At 49.6% G+C, this 16735-nt stretch overlaps 1 protein-coding gene across 2 annotated transcripts in view; it reads left to right on the forward strand.

The window, feature by feature from the left end:
* Nucleotides 1-3356, forward strand: part of INO80D (INO80 complex subunit D) — a 54992-nt gene extending 51636 nt beyond the window's left edge. The window contains exon 14 of one of the 2 annotated variants that reach the window (XR_013774958.1): nt 1273-3356. The gene's annotated coding sequence lies outside the window, so the exon portion shown is untranslated. The remainder of the gene's footprint in view (nt 1-1272) is intronic. The other variant, XR_013774959.1, reaches the window with a different exon arrangement.
* Nucleotides 3357-16735: the final 13379 nt, after the last annotated feature.

The following is a 16735-nucleotide window of genomic DNA, read 5'->3' on the forward strand; positions in this document are numbered from 1 at the left end:
ATGAGACAACAGCTGCCCTGTCTTGCTGGGATGGCTCTTCTGCAGGCTTCATCAGCTTGCCTGAGCTTGATTCTGGGTTTTGTAGCTGTTTTGTCACTGATTTTAAGGCAGCCTCAAAACTGCAGGTGTGCTCTCCTGTTGACAGCTCTCTTGCCTTCAGTTAACACCAGACACCAAACTGTGGGGAAAATTAATGGCACCTGCAAATTCTGTGCACTTAAATACTGAGATGCTTAATTTGCAAGTACAATGAGGTATTTTGGTGTCTGAGGCCTGTGTCTCGTGTATCTGCATATCTTAAGCATGCAAACAGCTGGAATTTGCTCTGCAGCCCTGCATGGCTGGCAGGCAGGCAGGCTGGTGTGGCTGTGCACAGTGTGGTGGGGATGGCTCCTCAGCAGGTCCAGTGGCATGCATGTGATGTTGGTGATCCCTGACAGCTCTCAGTGGTTCCCTTCAGCACACCTGATCATTGCTGAGGACTCAAGATCACATTGAGCCTTGCTCCAGGGTACCGTAGCCCAGTTGAGACCCTGAACCAGAGTCAGAAGGGGAGATTTAGGCCCAGGGGACCTGCCTGGCCCTTGCTGAGCCCAGAACAGCACTTCACTTATGAAGAGGACCCATGTGCCCTCAGCCTAGGGTGCAATTTTCTGGAGCCCACCAGGGCTGCATTGCCTGGGCTTTGCAGAAGGGCAGTGTGTGCATGGTGTGCAAATGGTTAAATCAAGCAAGGATGTGCTGTGCACTCCCTCCTTATTGTTTCCCTCCAGCTAATCTCACGTAATTTTGAGAGCTCATATTTTGACCTCACTGCATACAGAAAACATAACAGCTCCAAACCCTCATCCCAACAGCACACAGGAAGGCCATTGCTGTGCTCTCATGGCTTTCTGTCATGTCCTGGGGCTCAGGTCAGCAGGCAGAGCTCTCCTACAATGCTCCCAGGCTGGCAGGAGCTCAGGCAGCTTCAACACACTCACAGTCCACCCAGTGGGATGTCACACTGGGGGAATATGGGTGAAGTTTGCCCCCTGGAGCCTTTGTGCCTCTCAGAGACAGGCAGTGACAACAGGAGCTTCAGCAGCGGGTTGGGACAGGGGTGCAGAGCTGGCCAAGGCAGGAGGCTGATGAAACCTTGACCATGGCAGCCCTGAGATATTGACCCTGGGGTTGCTGGGGTGGGACCTTCCTGGGGAAATAGAAGCCCCAGGGACACATGGAGTATAACACATGACAAATCCTAATTTTAACTCTAACGTTCAATTGCAGAAGCAACTGCCTGACCCCCAAACTCTCCACCCTCCATCCCACAGGGGTATAGCTGAAGAAGTGCCTGCAGTTCCTCCTGCATCTGAGGCTGGCTGGCTCCTCAGCAGATCAGTCTGTGCATGGCCAGGGGATGCCAGCTGCCCTCCTTCAGCTGCCCCAATCTCCTCACCTCTCAGACAGGGCTGAGGCTGCCACATCCTCACAGTCCAGCTGTGGGCAGTGCTGTGCAAGGCTGGCATTCACAGCGTCAGCTCATCCCTTGCACTGAATAAGAAGGAAATATGTTTCCAAAGCAGAATTGCTGAGGAAACACCAGGTTGAGCATGCAGGTGGGACAGGCAGATGATGTGAAGTCATTAGACAGGCGAGTGAGCTGTGTCAAATAGAGCAGAACTGCCTGCAAATGCAGAAAAATCAAGGTTGTCAGGGAAAGCAGGAATACAGAAGGATAAAGAACTCAGCATTAACCTCCTCTTGGGAAGAGTGTCAAGGCAATAATAACTTGCCAGGGCTTTGATTTCTGGTGAATGCCTACAATGTAAGTGATTTGTTCACTGCTGGTGGAAGATTTTGTTGGGGGTAAAGAGAGCAGGGGAAGCAGCCCATGCTCATTGGCTCTCTCCAGATAAGGAACTGTTTGATAATGTGGCATCTCTGCTTTCTGAGCAGGGAGAGTCATGGACTGCTCTGCACAGGCAATTCAGTCCAGCTGGCAGCATGCAGGGTCCTTTATTACTGTTTCTTATGATTATTGTAATTTTAGTTATTATGATTACTGTTGTTTGTTATTACAGACACCTGCCAAGACACACATGACATTTTTTCTGCCTTCTGAAATGCCAGTACCTATTTTGTTAGCTGTGAATCTGTGGACACATATTTGAGCAAGCCACAGCTTCCCCTGCCAGAGTGCCAATGCAGGGGCCTTCACAGGGGATTTCTCAGAATGAACTGAGCCAGGCGTGTTGTCGGGTGTGTGTGTGCACATCCATAAAAGAGACTATAATTATTTACCTGTCTTGCCCTTTCCTCCATAGGGCAATGTCCAGACCACATGAAATCAAGCTTCAATACATGGAGAAATGTGTTTCTCCATACACTTTATATGCCCAAGGCTTGGTGTCTCACAGGGCTGCAGGCTGTGTTCTTTTGGGTCAAGTTCTTGATACATCCTGGGAAAGTCAGAACTAAAAGAAAGACTTTAAAGTCTTTTATGTTTTCAGGTGCAGAAAAGCTGACTAAAACCATTTGGTATCCTCTGTAAGGACTTCTGCCCTGGACTGTCGAATTTGGGAGTCAGGTGTCCAACACTATTCCTAGAGAGGGTCAGAGCCAAACCTGCTGCAACAGGTGGGCAGCCAGGGCACAGGCAGGAGCATTGCTGGCAAAGCTTTTGCACACCCTGATTTACAGTTTATTCTGTTTTTTCTGGCAGAAGAGGTGGGTGGTGTCTGGACTCATTTGATTTGCCAGGTGCAAGCAGCCAGGCACGGTGTGGGCAGTGCCTGAGGTCTGTGTGCCTGCACAGCACAGCGCCCTGCTGGCTGAGCCATCGACTCTCCCTGAACCTTTCCAGGTGCAGGTGGCACCAGCTCTGAAACACAGCAGGCACCATGGCAGACCACGGGAAAGCCTGGGTCGTTGATGAGGCTGTTAGCGCTCTTTCAGTCCTTTAATGTACAAGTCCTTACAGAAGACACTGGCTTAATCTCAGCTCAACTGGAAAAATGCCGATGACTGGAAATGTCATCAGCTGCCTGTGGGCCAGACTGGCCCTGAGCTGATAAGGAGCAACACAAAATAAAAATGTCAACACAAAACTGGAGAAACACAGAGGGTGGTTGCAGCTTTTCACCATCCTGTAGGAAGCAGGGCCCCTCTGTTAGCAGTCCTTCTAGGAGCTGAACTTTCCCCAAAGCCTCAATGACAAACTCTGCTCTTCCTTAGAAAAGAGAAAGGTGGCTGCTCTCAATACTGCAGAGAACAAACTGAACTCTTGCCCCATTGACTTAAATAAAGAGGGTAAGTAAACTTTTGTTGCTTTCTCTAATTTTTTTAAGGGCAAATCTCATGATGTTCTGTGCTGCAACCTTGTTTTCTTCAAGCACTGGTGGGGGAAGGAGATGCAGCCAGAAGGAGGGCTGAACCACCTCCCTCTCATCTGGAGTGTGGGCTGCAAACACCACCTGGACAGTAGGTTTGAGCAGTAGCTAGCTCCTCTCAGCCCACGCCAAATGTGCACTCAGGACTCCACAGGAACACCAAATACTGCAGCACTTAGGCAAAAAGTAATGCTAGAAGTGACTTCACCCTGCTCTCTTTGGTAGGAGGGATGTGTTAATTCTCCATGAATGAAGTGCAAAGCTCAAACCTTGTGACTTCTGGAGCAGAGCAGTATCTGAAAATGTCACCTGGGCCTTGAGTCTGTCTGCATCGCTTCTCCAGGTTTACCGAGAAAAAAACCCTAAAAAGTCTAGGAAACAATACTTGAACAGGCAGCAGATTATAAGCAATTTACTCATAACAACAACCTGTGAACTTTTCCACGGGTGATTTAGTGAGGAGTCCTTGAGAGAAAGGGCCACAGAGAAGAGAGGCAAAGAGCGATTTAGATTCCTTCTGGGGCCGCGTGTGCGCGAACAGCCCCTTGCCACCGCAAGCCACTCTCCCCGGCCGAGTTCCCCGCTGCTTTCTGCCGCACGGCCTCTCTTTGCCTGTCATCATGGGCTCATTTTACAGACTAACTCCCCGAGCCTTCAGCTGGCGCTGCTCTCCTCTGCACGGACACAGGCCCTGCGGGCAGCCGAGCGGCGGCGGGGGCGAGGCTGGCAGCCCCCGGTGGCAGCGGTGTCCCTGGAGGCAGCGGTGTCCCTGGAGGCAGCGGTGTCCCTGGCGGCAGCGGTGTCCCCGGTGGCAGCGGTGTCCCCGGTGGCAGCGGTGGCCCCGTCAGCCCGGGGCTCTGCAGACGGGCTCGGCCCGGCCCCGCTAGATGGAGCTCGGGGCTCACGGACCGAACCGGCCCCGCGCTGTGCCCGCCTCAGCCTGAGGGGTCCCGCCGCTCCCAGCCCCGCATCCTGAGGGGTCCCGCTGGTGCCAGCCCCGGATCCTGAGGGGTCCCGCCGCTCCCAGCCCCGCATCCTGAGGGGTCCCGCTGGTGCCAGCCCCGGATCCTGAGGGGTCCCGCCGCCCCGCGGCCCAGCCAGGGCCGGCCTCAGGCTGAAGGCGGACGGTCCCAGCGCTGGGGAGCTGGAAATGTCAGTGTGGGGCTCCTGGGGGCAGCCACGAGGCGTGGGCAGAAGACGGGTGTTGGGACAGCGGGGGGAATGATGCGGTGGTGAAGGTCAGCGTGACAAATGTCACCCTCGCTGTCAGCCACCGCCGCGTGCCTTTGAAGCGCTGTGGCGGAGATGGGCGATGAGGGGAGAGGTGGCCTGGCAGGCACTGAGAGCTCCTGATGTGCAGATGTAGGAGAGAAGAAAAAAGCTTTGCTGAAACGCTTGCTTTTTGAATGGATAATTTAATCAGTGACATTAAGTCCTTCCAATTATTTCTTTCCACCGGTACTTCTATTTATTAATTTACTTCATATAAATCCATCAAGCGGTTGCCACACAGCAAGTAAACAAAAGCACCCCAGAGTTTTGTTGGGAAGGCATAAAAGTAATCGAAGAGGTTAATTATGGCTGTTAATTAATTTCTTAACAGATTTGGCTGTGCACAGCATCCCCCGGTGCCCTTGGTGCTGGAAAGCCAGGGCCATGGGGTGGGGTATGGCAGCAGCAGGGGCACCAGGCAGGGTGCCATTGGCACTCCTGGAGGGATGATGCCCGGTATCCAGTCTGTGACAAGGCAGCCTCAGGACACCAGGGGTGTGTCCAGCACTGTATTTCCTTACCTTCCAGATTTGCTTAATCAGCTTTGGCTTCCTGCTCAATCAAGCAGCTCCTTTGGTGGGGCAGCAGGGCGGAGGGGAGGGGTTGCCACGGGCTACTTTGGGAGAAGGGAAGGTTCAGAGGCAGGAAAATTCTCTGAAGGGAGCCATGAAGGAAGTTTTAACTAATTTAGTATAACAAAGGAAAGGTTAAGAGGTGACTGGATCATCATCTCTAAGTACTTATTTAGAAATAAGCCTTCTGGGAGCGGAGTGCCATCTAATTTGGAGGACAAAAGCATAACAATATACAATGCTTGAAAGATGAAGACAGGTGAAAACGGGGTGTCTCCCTTGTTAATGCTTAAGATTCCCTACTAATGTATTTGGAAGGATGGGAGAGTTTCCATCCTTTGGTAACTTCAAATCCAAACTGGAGGTTTCTCTAGGAGACAAGCCTGGGGTCAAGCAGAAATTATGGTCTTGTGTTTCTGTGGCCTGTGTCTTGCAGGAGTTCATATGAAATGATTTTATCTGATCCTTTAGCCTTCAGATCTATACATTTTGCTGCAATAACTATCAGCTGCCACAAATGTGCTAATGCCATCTAGAAGTTTGCAGGTGACCATAATGTGGCACATTTTGCGTTCACCTCTCCCCAAAATGTGGTTCTGGGGCCCCTGTGCCATTGCAGACTGCAGAGCCCCCTTCCACCCCCTTTCAAATGAATTTCAGTGATGCAGCATTTTTCTGTGCTGGTTTTCTGTCCACGAATGGCTGAAAACTTGTTGCTGCACAGTCTGCTTAAAACATGTTTTGTAGTCCAGGTTCTGCTGTTTACTGAGGAGTACTAAGGTATGCAGTATCCCATCATCTGCAGAGGCTGTAGGACTTTATTTCTACTGAGCTCTGGCTACTCTGAAAAGTGACTGTCACTGAAATATGGGAACAAATACCTGCTTTTACAAAAAATGTTACAGTTTGGGAGGAGTCCTCCTCCCCCAGAAAAGTTCAGGTTTCTGCTGTTTCTGAATTTGCCTGATGGGGACATGAAAATCTCTCGGCTTCCAAATCCACCTGATTTAAGGCAGCTGCATGGTTTGAATTTCTTCTCCTTGGAGTCCTTGAGTTGCTCATCTGAGCGTTGTGTTAATGCTGGGCTTTGAATTTGCTATTCCTCCCTTGAATGGCTATGCTCTGTTGCTCAACCGTGTGGTAGTTCCTCAGCTGATGTAAATCAGTCTAGCTGCACTGCCTTTGCTCCTCTGTCACATACCCCAGCTTACAGCATCTCCCACAGCCTGGTGCCCCAAGGCAGCCACCTCAGCAACCTCAGCAACCTCACTTGCCCCCAGAGGCCATACAAAGGAAGGTGAGGTTTAGCTGGAGTTCCAATTAAAGCCCAGTTGGCTGAGACAGAACTTCAATGGAGCGGTGCTGTTGTAATCTTGGTCCAAGGGCCACGACTGGATGCTCATATCTCCCAATTTTTGGAAGAGGCAGGTGAAATGTTGCTCTCTGTGAGTCCCCTCGGTGCTGGTGGTGTGGAACACTCGACCAGTGAATGCTGTGAGCAATACAAAGGAAGGCAGCATCCCTGCACTAGGACTGTAACTTCAGCAGGCTTCCTGCTGTATTCAAACTTCCAGCATGACTCAGGGTATTGCAGTGAATCTTTTAAGATAACATCTTTTGCTTGCCAACATGTAGGCTGGCTGCCAAAGGTGGGGGGAGGAGATCTGTTATGAGTCTTTTGTATGTGCTCATAGTAAATAGATACATGCCAAATTGATTACACTTGCCTTTCTATTTCTCCACTAGGAATTGAAGGAAAGGAAGAAGTAGTCCCCTGTGGTGTGCCCCAAACCACTGCCTCACATGCTTGGTTTCTCAGGTGCCTGTAGCTGTCTGCTGCTGCTGCTGCAGCCTGCACACACCCCAGAAACACCAGCATTTTGCAGCATGGATTGAGATCCCTGACTTGCTGGGCAGGATGCTCTCCCACTCCATCTCTGAACGTGATGAATGAACTAGGTGAGAGAGTGCTGGTGTCCCTGGTGACAGGTGAAGGGAGCCAGGATGCAGCAAGAGAAGTGACATGGGGTGCTGCTGACTGAGGTCTGAGCTGCCCATGGAAGGGACCCTACCTGGCTCAGCTCTCATTCAGCAGAGTGAGCAGCATGCTGGGCCAGCTCAGCCCCACCTCATGCCCTTGGTCCTTGCCTACTTGCAAAACCCCAGGACAGCATCAGTTTTTGATCTAGTGTCTCACTGCCAAGTCATTAATTTTTCCAGTTTAAATGCTTAATACAATGGTCTTATTTTGAAGTCTGCCAGCTGAGCTGCCTCTGAGCTGCTTAGGACTATCATTTCCAACTGTTCTCTGGCAAGATGATTTCTCAAATGATTTTAAAAAAAAGATAATCAAAGTTCTAACCACATATGTAGCTGCCTTTATCTCTGGGAGCAGGGAAAATTAGCTCAGAGGCCATCAGGTGCTTTCTGAAATGGAAGTCTTCTCCTGCAGATGGCACAGCTCCTGGTGATGGAAAGACCAGCCACTAATGTGGCTCTTGCTGAGATTTCTGGCACCAGTGTTTTGTGGTTGAGTGAAAAGAGCAGCCTAAACCCACTTGATTTAGGCTGTTATCCTGAATCAGACGTGGGTTCTCTTCACACGCACCATCCAGCTGTGCTGATGCATTGGCAGGCTGACCTGATAAGATCTACAGTGTTAGTGAGTGGTTTTACTTAAGTGCTTCTCTTTCTCTTTTTCTAGGCTGCAGTATTGGTCCTTCTCCCTTTCCTAGCACAGTTGGCAGAGGAGGCAGCAACACAAATTTTCCTTCCATGGCAGCTAAGACAGAGAGCACATTTGGAGCCTTCTCTGTGACATACCAATGAGGTTCTACTGGTACTGCAGCTGAAGCTCAGTTCCCATCATCTCTAGGAAAAGTTGATTAGGTCCAGTGGATTGCTGACTTCTTTTATGAAGAAACTGTAAAAAGTCTTTTTTCTTCTGCTAGTGCTTTTCTCCAGGGAGTTGTTGGCAGAAAGAGAGGCACGAGTGTCTCAGCAATAATACATTTCAAAGTTATTATGCCAGCAGAAAAGAAACACAAGGGTTTGAACTTGGTAATATATTTTTTTTTTATGACAGGACAGAACTCTAAAGGGGCCCTCCTGCTGTGCAGACCTCCCTGGGTTTGCAGGGCTCCTGGCTGACTGCACTGTGGGGTGACGGCATCAACTGGAATCCCATTTCAGGCCTAATCCTGAGGGAGGTTTCTGCCACTGAGCTGGCTCCCATGCTGGCTGGGGAAGATGGGGATTTGGATGGCACTTGCCTGGGAGTGTCCCTTGGGCATGTCCCTGCTTCTGACTGTGGACAGACAGGGGCCCTTCTGCCTACACCTACCAGTCATGGTGGCACATTCAGGCAGTGAGCAGTGCCACCGAGCCCGAACCTTTGTGCTGCTGTGGAAATGCTAGTGCTCTCACATAGGAAATGAGTGTTCTGTCATCTGAGACCTCTTCTTTTTGTAATGATTAACCTTCTGCTAATGATTTGGTATAATATTGGGTGACATTAAGTGCTGCAATATTGATGTTTAATGTGTTTCAAAGCAAGGGCTCAGGAAGCAATAAAGATTTACTCCAGTTAATGTGTGAGGGCTGGGATGTCCCTGGGCCCTGTGCTCACTGATGGCCTGACGTGTTTGCCGTGGTGTGGCAGCATCATCTAACAGAAGCTGAATTTCTGGCTAATAATTTAATGAAGGCTTTGCTGTATTTCCAATTACTGGAAAAAGCCATGATCCTATTCTGATATGTGTTATAAAATCAGCCCTTCGTACTGGAAAGAGCCAGGGGAGAGCACCTCATCTCTCTCTTTTGGCTCCTGATCAGTTCTACAATAAAGCCTGCCTGCCTCATAACATGTTGGACCATACAGAGGTGCTGCCCAGGAGTGTGAGAGGTGGCTTCCAAATGGAGGAGAGTAGCAGAGGCAGAGCACCTAACTGGGGCACCCCAGGACCCTCCATGCCCCACACATGGCTGAGGTAGATGGAGCTGGCACAGGCTGACACCACAAATAAGATGGCGTGGGAGGAAAACTTGGAAGGACAAATTACTGTGAGTATTGATTCCCCTGACTGCTTGCAGAGGGATTTCATTTAGCAACACTGCCAATGACATTATGTGCAGCATCTTGTCCATGGCTGGTTCAGTGGCATTAAGAGAATTACTTTGGCCTAATGAATAGGAATAAGAATATTTCAACCTCCTCCCTGGAAAGTAATGGTGGATCATCAAGTGTGCAGCCAAGTTCAGGTCTAGTCACTTGCCAAGTGAATGCAAATGACAGGTTGTTTTATTTAATGGATGCCATGATGTGTTGGCCAAAACTGTTGTCTCTTTTCTTTGCAGATTGGTTTCCCCCCTCTCTTCTAAATCAGACTTTGCTCCTGATTGGCTTTTTTTTTCAAGCAGAAGACATTTTTGCTGACTCTTGCACTGAAATCTGTCTCTAGAATTGCACCCAAATTCCTCTATCAGCTGTATTTTATGCTGTGCTAAGGGAAGAGGCAGAAGCTGGTGCACTGGTAGTGGTCACTGCCAGCCTACAGTGGGGCTGTAGCTCCCTGTCTCCTTTTAGCTCAGAGCCAGTGAGATGCTCCATTGATGTCAATGCTGCCCCATCACTGGGAGCATGGGGACATTGTGGAGTCCCACACTCTGGCATTGGGCCATTTGCTGGCATGGTGGCCTAGGAGGACCTGGGCTGTGGTGCACTTGGGTTTGTGCAGAGCACTTGCTCTTGCAGCTCACCTCTGCTGTCAGCTGCCATTCAGCCAGTGCCCCACAACTGCTCCCCTCCAAAGCCTTCCTCCTCCTGCACGGCTTGTGGAAGTGCTGCTTGCCTCATTGCTGTTGTTGTCAAGAAATTTGCAGGGGTGAAGGTTCCTGTGAATGGCCAGCTCCTAACCTGCTGCACACTCAGCCCAAGAGCGAGGTGGGTGCTCTGAGCTGCAGAGTCTGGGTGGTGCCAAAGCATGGCTGCATCCCCAGCACAGAGTCCAGCCAACCAAGGCCAGGGGCACTGCAGATGGGGAGTCCCATTCCATCAGGGGCTGGATTTAGTGTTATACATACAGTGACTCTTTGAACACAGGCTGTGCCTCACAAATTATATCAGCATGAGACAAAATGTCAACACGAACTAATATTTTCAGATGGGACGGAGTGCTTTGCTTCATGTAACAGTGAGGATTTGCAATGACCAAGGGTGGGCTTTTTCCCTCTTCTTTTGTAAAAAACCAGAAAGTGTTTGCAAAGTAAACTCTGACATTTCAGCTACAGACCACTCACCTTCCAAACGAAATGGCTGTTACTGTTCACTGGCAGTTAATCCTTGCATTGAGATTTTTGCTTAAAGGGCTGGAGGGAGGTGGGGTTTTTACATATTTGTTCAGAATCAGGGTTCTATCCTAATTAATTTTTTAGTTGACAGGTTTCTGCTTTGTTTCTCCAAGTGTTTTGATGTATGAGCAGACATGTCGCACGGGATGTGTGTTTGCAAAAGAGGCTGATGGGAAAGATCAAAACTGATTTGTTTTGTTTGCAGAGAAAGAGGCTCCAGATCTGTGAAACAGAGCAGGGAGTGACTGAAGGCCCCAGACAGCAGCATTTTCAAGCTGAAATTGTGGCTGTAAGCTGGTGACCAAAGCCTTGCTGACCTTGCAGAAGCCACAATTTCATGTCAGATGTCTGTCACATCCTGGTGCCCCCCTCCCAACCTGCCCTAAACAAAGTAACTCAGCACAGACTTGGTGGTGAGCCCAAGGGCTTCTCTGCCTCCAAGGCTGAGCACAGCAGGGGCTGCTGAGCGATTTAGGAATGAGCTGGGCTGGGAGAAATGCTAGATAGGTCTCTGACCGTTTGCAAATAAGCTGCAAAATCATGCTCACAATAGGGCTGCAGAGCTGCCTTTTTACTGGAACCGTGCCTGGAAAATGTATTTCCCAAGTGGGAACTTCAGCCATTACAAATCCCTGACTGATGTGGTCAAGGAACATGGCAAACACATGACCCATTACCATGATCCGCCAGGCTGGATCCTGCTAATGTGCTTGTTTAACCCTCTCCAGCACTACCCAGAAGCTTCTGTCTCTGAGTGTCTCCAGGGTTAGCCCTTCCTGGTGCAAACCCCCATCCCCACAGGCACAGGCAGATGGGAGCTCCCTGGAGGAGAGCTGGCTTGGCTGCTGGGAAAGCAGCAGTGGAGAGCATGGGAACAGGCAAGGAGCTGGCTGCACTGCTCCCACGGAGCCTGGGAGTGAGTGCTTGCTGTGAGGGCTCACCAGGGCAGTGGTTTCAAAGCTGTGTAGGATGGGACAGGAGATTGTCACCTCTTTCCTGACACCTGACTTCTGAAAACTGTCAGTCCCACAGTTCTCTTTCTTCTGCCTTGTTTGTTTGCAGCCTTTGTCCTTCATGGCAAGCTGTTGCCAGGGTGGATGGCTGCAGTGTGCAGTCTATGATGGGATGGATGGAGGTAGGATGGTATTTGGGCTCCATAGCAAAATCTCTATGCTTTATGGGCATGGTGTCATGGTTTTGAGGACCCTTAAGGGCATGGGCACCATGTGAGGAGTTCCCTGTCCCACCCTGCAGTTTGCTGAGAATGTTCACCTCCATAGGCAGAGAGTGAGCTACCATTGTCTTTCACAGGCTGTTCTAACTTGTCTCTAACAGGGCTCCAAGAGCACAGCCTGCTTGGAATGATTGTCATCCACAGCAGCATTATGGCTGGGCCTGAAGCTGGAGCCAGCTGAGGCACTTGGCTGAGATGCACAGACATGGAGCTGAGTGCTCTCACCTTTCCAAAGAGCTGTGGCACTGTGTTCTGATGTTGGCATAGGCTGGCACTGTGCTTGGTGAATTCAGAGGATATTTTTACACAGTTGTGGCTGGGAAGGATTGAAGTGGGTTTTTTAATCTTTTTAAACAATAGGTAATGGCAAAATCTGTCCCCTGCCTCTTTTAAAGACAGCTCCTTTTCCTGACGGGTAGATAGATATAATGAGATTCTCAAACTCATAAATCTGCTGTGACTTTATTGTCTGCATGTGTTGGAGATGATGTGAAGAGAACTTCATACAGAGAGGATTCTTGAAAGGTTACAAAGGGAACCAGCAGTCTTCAGAAAATCTTCATCTAGAGAAAACAGCCAAGAAAACCCACGTAGAAGAAAGCACTTGAGCTGAATGAATAGGTGTCAGAGATGAATGTAAGTGACACCGGCAATGGGGCACCTTGTTGTGAAAGCAAGTTGAAGCTAGTCCCCCATGTGGGGCAGCTCTGACCCCAGCAAGGGGCTGACCAGCACCCCTACCCTCACACCCAACACCCCTGCACTGACAAGGGGGGCATGAGTGGGGCAGAGCAGAAATGTGTTGTGCCTTTTTTATTTGCCCTCTGGTGAATGTTGCCCCTATTTTGGCCTCTCCCCTGAGGCAGGGACACTGGTGAGAGACATTCCTGTCACTTAGACCTTTCTCCAGGCTGCTGTGTCTGTCACAGTGGACAGCCTCATAGGAGGGGTGATGGCACACCATGGCCTCACCACATCCCCATGCTGCTCCACCTTTTCTCTGGGCTCTCATAGGGTCACTTGTGGGGCCAGGGATGTGGGAATGGGAAGGGGAGCAGGAAATGGCCACAGAAATTAGCTGCATGTTAAGCAGTTAATTGGTAGATCAGGGGGGATCTGATCGGCACCCGAGTGAGTTGGGTGCAGCTCTGTACTTGTTGAGGACCCCTGGTCCAAGGACTGGCAAAACCCTGGAAAGATTCCAATAGCTCCCAAGCAGGGTGGCAATTTATCAGGTGGGACAGTTTGCTCAATGTAGCTGTTGCCAAGAGAGTGGCAGGAAAATGAGATGTCCCATCCCGTGCCTTGCCCAGGAGCAGTGGTCAGGGAGCTGTGATTGCCAGGCAGGGGTCTGCAAATAGTGAGAATGGGCTGGAGATGGTAGCAGAAGGTGCAGCCTGCTCCCAGAGCACAAGCTGTTGTGCAAGGTCATGTCCGTAGTGCGATGCAATGATGCCCTCATGATATCATAATGCAAGCTGGCAGCTATTTTAGTGGCAGAGAATTAGACTTAAACCTTCCACTTCCCATTGCAAGGGGGAAGATGTGTTTGCTGGCTTTCCTGCCCCAGGTAGCCTCCGCTCTTGCTGACACCTCACCCTTGCTGAGACAAAGAGGCAATCCCTAAAACAGAGCTGCAAGTGGAGAGAGAGCAGATGACATCTTTAAGCTGTGATCATTGAGGAATATTAACTACTCTTGGGCTTTCTGACTGCCAAAAAGTGATGCTTGAGCAATGTGGCGCCAGGAATCCTGAAGTCACTTTTGTAGCCTTGGAAAATGCAGCTGCTTTGGGATTTCAGCCCAAGACGGCTGTTATTATCCACTGTGCAGAATGAAGCTTCTGTTGGGAGCTTTTACAAAGGCCATCAGTCTTCCCAAATAGTGGTTGTTTTTATCACCTGGCAGTAATGATACTCTCTGGTCCCTTTAATATCTGAGTGTGTTCCCAAAGTGAGAGCAGGAAACTCATTTAGGGCTCGCCCCCTCCAAGGGAAACAGCTTACAGTTTTCTGCCAGGTAGCCCTATCGTTGTGAGAATGGGCACGACTCACCTAATAAAAACCTTGCTGACAGACACGACCTCCTGGAGGTTTATCTGAGACGTTTGTTGCAGAGCAGAGCAACATATATCAGGGCTGAAATAGGTGCCAAGCAGCAATCCTAATGCACGCCGTGTCTGCTGTAATTGATTCGCAGGCAGGACAAATACCCGGTGGAGAGTGTGAGGGGCCCTGCCTACTCTCCCAGCTAAAGTGTTATAACGCTGTGTGAAATCATATTGCTGAAGCCCCTGGCTAAAATCCATCTTGTGGGCTGGCTGGCTGTAAAGCTGCATCATCCAAAATATCCCCGTCCCTGTGTGCACTGGCTGGGGCACTGGGGCTCCAGTTCAGAAGGAAACATATTAAAAAACGGATCAAAATTATGACTCTTGCCAATAATGTGTGTGCAGCATTGCCTGTGCATTGGCTTTCATTTTTTTGCCAATGCTGTTTTATTGTTCCTCCAGGTAAATGCTGAATGAGGAAAGGCTCAAAACTTGAGGAAGCCACTTAAAACCACAGGGACTTGAGAATTTTAAGGATGGCTAAAGCTGATGGGAATGGCTTGGTGTGGCAGTGTGGTGTAAAGCAGGTGGTGGCTCTAGGAACATCCCAAATTCCCCACACTAGAAAACAGCCTTAAATTTTGTTGATTGTCTGGCATCTACTACATACATGCGAAGCCAGCTATGGTTCCGCCTCCCCATTGCTCAGCTGGGGAACTTGGTGGGAGGTGTCCCCAGAGGGGTATGAAACATCACTGGGCACCCCTAAGTGGTCTCCCCAAAAATACAGGCTGGCTGGGGGAGCATGCAGCAGAGAGAAGCTGCTATCTCCTGTGAGCTTCTTAATTTCATCAGCTGCAGAGGGCTGCTTCACCACACATCCCCCCGGCATGGGATCAGGCGGTATTAGAGATTTGATCCTTGGGAAGGGCTGGGGGAATGTCTTACAGTGCGAAACTGGAGGAGCTCAGCTTGTTTAGCTTATTAAAAAGAAGATTAAGAGGTGACTTAATTGTGCTGTGTGAGGTACCTTCATGGGGAGAGAAAGGCAGGTATTAAAAGGCTGTTTAATCTAGAGGAGAAAGGCATCGCACGAGCCCGTGCCTGGAAGCTGAAGCCAGATAAATTCAAATTGTGAATCAAACAGACCTTTTAAAAAGTGAATGCTAATAAAGATTAAACTACCCAGGAGAGCCATGCATTCCCTTGCCTTTGATATATTTAGATGCAGACAGGACGCATTTCTGCCCCACAGACTTGAGCCAAGCGGGAGTTACCGGGCTTGGTAAGGAGTAATTGAATGCCAGACCTGGCCCTGCCTCAGGGAAGGTCGGGTGAGATGATCTAAAGGTCTCTGCTGGCCATCAGTGCTCCCGTGCCTGGAGGCTGTGATTTGTGTGCCTATGTCCAGGCAGCTGGCAGGGACACTGCTCTACCAAGAAAAATCAGTGGAGAGACCTGAGGAACGTGGCACTGTGTCAGAAGGGACAAGAAGACAAGTGAAGACTGATGTGTATGTGCAGAGTCAAAATACTAGAAAGGAAAGGCTTTTAGCCAGAAAAAGGCTTTTTATGAAAAAAACAGATTCTCTCCGGACATTCGCAGACATGTAAATTTTTTATGCTTAGCTACCCCTACTTTTCCTCACAATTCATTAAAAATAAAACCACCTCTCATGTTTTATGTGGACCAGGAAATCAAGGCATTGATATGAAAGCCTCATTTGAGGAAAGACAAAGACAAGTCATACCCCAATTTCATGTAAGTAGGGTACACAGAAATGATACCTGAAAACCTCAGAGAGGTGCAGGAGTGGCTCAGGAATCACTGCTCACTTGGCAGTGCTGGAGTATGTTGTGAACTTATTTTCATCTTTATTTTTATGAGCCACTCGCTGGTTGAGTATGGATGCACAGAGGAGCTGCTGTGGGGTTTTATCATTTTTAATAATAGTGGGATTCAGCAGAGCTTATCTCCTACTCTGTGCCCTGAGTCCTGTCCCAGCCCTGGGGATGCTCTGCCTGGAGCAGGATTCTGAGATGCAGCATGAAAGTGTGGAGGGATGCACGGGGCCTCAGCTGCTCCCAGGCTGAGTGATGGGCTCCTGCAGCAAAGAATCGAGCCCAAGAGAGGATCTTGCTGAGAAATTGTTGTTCAAGGTGCTTTTCATAATATTTAAAAAATGTGTTTACTTCCTCTTGCAAATGTTCAAACATCTTTAAAGTGTCTGTGGTGCCAAGCTGCTTCTCGCCCTGTTTTAAGAGAAATAAGCTTTCTTTAAAGAAAAGGAGCCACAAAAAGCGCAGCGAGCCCAAAGTTAACAGCAAGCAGACCGAAACTAAATTAACACCAGCAAGATTTCAGCTGCCCCTCCGAAATATTGTGTCTCACGGCAAAGGGTCTGCGAAAAGATGGGAGAACAGATTGCTTTAGTGCATCTTCATGGTGTTTCTGCGGCACAGATGAAGCTCAGGCTGGGCCCCTTCCCCTTGCCAAGCCTGCAGTGAGGACTCACAGCCCCCAAAAGTGGACATTCGGAGGTGCAGGCTTGGCAGTGCCATGAGCTCCCATGGGTCCAGCACCACAAGGGGATGCGACTCAGGACACTGTAGTCAGAGAGTTTAGAGAAGCATCACCTGCAAAACCAGAGTGTGAGCCCAAAAAAGAAGCAGTGAAAAGAAGGCAAGAGACAGGGAAGGAGAGCCTGGCTCTTCTCCACTACCATAAATTGGAGGTGAGAGAATGGGAGCCTTAGTCGTTGGCCATGGTGTCACAGCTCTGTGTGGATTACATTGGCCAGCTTCAGTGATGAAAATAGGCAGCCAGCAGTGAGTTCCTCTTTGTAACAGAAAATAGTCAAAACAGCTTGAAAACTATTCATAAT

This window comes from Erithacus rubecula (genome assembly GCF_903797595.1).
Source record: "Erithacus rubecula genome assembly, chromosome: 8".
Taxonomy (NCBI): Eukaryota; Metazoa; Chordata; class Aves; order Passeriformes; family Muscicapidae; genus Erithacus; species Erithacus rubecula.